Source organism: Momordica charantia (genome assembly GCF_013281855.1).
Source record: "Momordica charantia cultivar OHB3-1 chromosome 5 unlocalized genomic scaffold, Mcharantia_2.0 BLBB01000005.1, whole genome shotgun sequence".
Taxonomy (NCBI): domain Eukaryota; kingdom Viridiplantae; phylum Streptophyta; class Magnoliopsida; order Cucurbitales; family Cucurbitaceae; genus Momordica; species Momordica charantia.
The window spans coordinates 18,919,902-18,923,303 of record NW_028275163.1 but is presented as its reverse complement, the minus strand read 5'-3'; the positions used below and the strand labels follow the sequence as shown (position 1 = coordinate 18,923,303).

Genomic DNA, 3,402 nt, shown 5'->3' with positions numbered 1-3,402 from the left:
AGGTGAATCTCAACCATTTTCCACCTAAAATGGAGGGGAGTTTCAACCAACCTATAGTGCTATAAAAGGAAGTCATCCATCCCTCAGCAAATAATCCCTTCCAAGCTTCATTTCATCTTCTTTTAGATGCTCTCTAGTTGTAGAACACGTTTTTAGGGTTTATGTTCATGTACTAGTTGTTCATTTTTTCGGTTTTCACGCTTTTACCTTTTGTAGTGCTTTTAATTCGAGTTCTTACTTCCGTTCTTTGTTCATTCTGTTATCTTAAAGTTCTTTTGCGAGTTTCAACTCCCCTCATGCTTGAGAGAGAAGAGGGTCAAGCTAGAACTCCTTGTACGACTTATTTATTCATTTAAATTCAATGAAAAATACTTTCTTTATGTTTTCGTGCATTTACTTTCATTTAATTATGTTCTAAATTAGTTATCAACCTCCTTGTGGAATGCTTTAGTCAAATGATTTGATTTTCAACACGCTCGGGATTTTGGCCAGATTGCGCCTGGCACCTTTTTGGGTTGGTTTCTAAAAACTTTTCTTTACGTCTTTTTTCCATTTGGCCAGTGGGAACTTGATTTATATACCAAAGCCTAACCTTGGGAAATGTGAGTTAGGTAAAATAATAGAAAACCAATATGGGATGTGACTTAGGAATAAGCGCATAAAACATGGTCCTAGGCATAGGCCCTCTGACCCATACTGCAAATGAGTTGGTAGAAATTCTCTAGAATTTTAATCACACATAGGAATATGATTGTAGGTTACCCTAGCCTCTGCAGCAACCAAAAGCGGTAGTCAAAGAGTAGAACTCAAATCCCAAGAAAAGCCAGGAATTGCGCCCGACGTTTTTTCCCAACATAGTGTGTGTTTCCATGTTTTGCATCAAAACCAAGGTAGAAGACAAGGAGGTTGAGTTTCATTAAATTTCTTGTTAGTTAAAACCCCAAACGACAACATTTCATCATATTTTCCTTCCTAAATCACAATTGCATATTTGAACCATTTCACTGCATTACTTGATGTCGAAAAGCAACAAGTCCCTGAGGATTCGACCTTGGATTACTTCTGAGTATTACTTGTGACCGTGTTCGCTTGCACTAGTCTCTAATCTTTTTAAAGGTAGAGAAAATCCCAACGAGTTTTTGGCGTCGTTGCCGGGGAATTAAGTTTTCAAATCATATTCTTTTCAAGTGAATTGTTTCATTGTGTGATTGTTGCATACCTCTATCATTGGACTTAATTGTTATATCTAACCTTTAAGGGAGTTGTGTATGAGCACATGGTCTGGTTGGTTGACCTTTGATCCAGAGATTGAAAGAACCCTTAAGAGGAGAAGGCGTGAGCAAATGTTGAGAAAAGAGAAAGAAAGTAAAAAAAAAAGAAAGAAGTTGAAGAATAAGAGACTATCGAGATGAATAGAAATCCACAAATCCTCCACCACCACAAAATCCACCTGTGAATGGAGATATGGCAGGTGAAGGAGCAGCAAACCAAGCAGGAGAAATTCCTAATCTGATCCTTCTAGCAAATAATCGAGATGTAGCCATGCGGAATTATGTCACTCATGCGTTCCACAACCTAAATTCAGGGATAAATAATCCTTTACCCCAAGCCGCACAGTTCGAGCTCAAGCCAGCCATGTTCCAGATGTTACAGACGATGGGCCAGTTCGGAGGATTGACTAACGAAGATCCTTATTCCCATCTCAAATCGTTTATTGAAATAACTAATGCATTTCAACTTCCTAGTGTCTCTGAGGATGCGCTAAGATTAAAAATGTTTCCTTTTTCTCTCAGGGATGGTGCAAAGACTTGGCTATACGCGTTGGAACCAAATTCTATCAACACATGGGCGGAACTGACAGAGAAATTTTTGGCAAAGTACCATACTTTGACCAGGAACGCAGACCTTCGAGAAGACATTGTGTCTTTTAGACAAAAGGAGAACGAAGCAGTTCAAGAAGCTTGGGAGAGTTTTAAGGAGTTACTTAGAAGATGCCCGAGCCATGGATTGCCCGCATGTGTGCAGATTGAACAATTCTATAGAGGATTGGATCATTCATCAAGGATGATGTTGAACACTGCAGCCAATGGCTCGTTGTTAGAGAAGTCGGTAAATGAGATCATTGATATCTTGAATAAGATGACAGACACTAATGACCAAGGCAAAATAGGAAGGTCATTACCAATGAAGCAAGTATCAGCCGGAGTCTTTGAGTTAGACACAGTAGCTTCAATGCAAGCCCAAATGGCGGCTATGAACCAAATGTTAAAGCAGTTAACAATGAAGAAGGAAACCAAAACCACAATTTCGGCGATACTTGAACCCTCTCCTGTTTTACAAATTTTAAATATATCTTGTGTCTATTGTGGTGATAACCACTTGTATGAGAACTGTCCAGCTAATCCAACGTCTATTTTCTATGTAGGTCAAGGTGCCCAGCGGAATTTCAACCCGTATTCAAACACTTACAACCCTAGATGGAGGCACCATCCAAACTTTTCCTGGAGTAACCAAGGAGTAGCTAGTAACAACGCACAAGCACCCGCTCAACAATACAAGCAAAACTACACTCCTCCTGGTTTTCCAACTCAACCGGCGTCGCAGCCTCAACAATACAATCAGCAAAGAGGTCAAAATACTACTCAGCAAAGTGGTAGCAACCCAAGTTTGGAGGCCATGATGAAAGAGTTCATTACAAGAATTGATGCTGCGATAAGAAGCTTGAAGATGCAAGTGGGGCAGATAGCTAATGATAAAAAATCTAGACCCCAAGGTACATTGCCTGGACACGCAGAAAATCTGAAGCGAGATCGTGAGGGAAAGAAGCACTGTAAGGAGGTTATCACGAGAAACAGATTAAGTTATGATGGACCCTCACTTCTAGACGAAGGAAATGATGCAGTTACACCTTTTCCTACGTCCACCTCCAATCTACAACAAGAAGAGAAAGCAGAACCTGTAAGTTCAGAAGAAAAAGGTAAGAAGGCGGAAAAAGGTAAGCAAGTAGTGCCCAGCACTACTTCACAGGTAGGTAATATTAAGATTCCTCCACCTTTCCCCCCAAAGGCTAGTTAAAAAGAATCAGGATAGTCATTTTAAGAAGTTCATTGAGATTCTAAAATAGTTGCATATCAATATACCTCTCATAGATGCTTTAGAACAAATGCCTAACTACACTAAGATTTTAAAAGACATCATATCTAGGGGTAATAAGTTAGATAAGCATGAGACGGTAGCCTTGACAAAGTGTAGTAGTGATGCTCTAGGGAAACCATTACTTGTTAAATGTAAGGACCCAGGTAGTTTCACTATTCCTTGCTCAATAGGAGGTAAGAACATAGGAAGAGCATTGTGTGACTTAGGAGAAGGCATTAATCTTATGCCTCTTTCTGTCTTTAAAGA

The 3,402-nt window shown here is 39.7% G+C and overlaps 1 non-coding gene across 1 annotated transcript; it reads right to left on the bottom strand.

Annotated features, from left to right (window-relative positions):
- Positions 1 to 1,902: 1,902 nt before the first annotated feature.
- LOC148211499 (small nucleolar RNA R71) lies at positions 1,903 to 2,009 on the bottom strand. The gene has a single exon (XR_015791114.1). It is a non-coding gene; the product is annotated as a small nucleolar RNA R71 (small nucleolar RNA).
- Between the last annotated feature and the right edge of the window lie 1,393 nt (positions 2,010 to 3,402).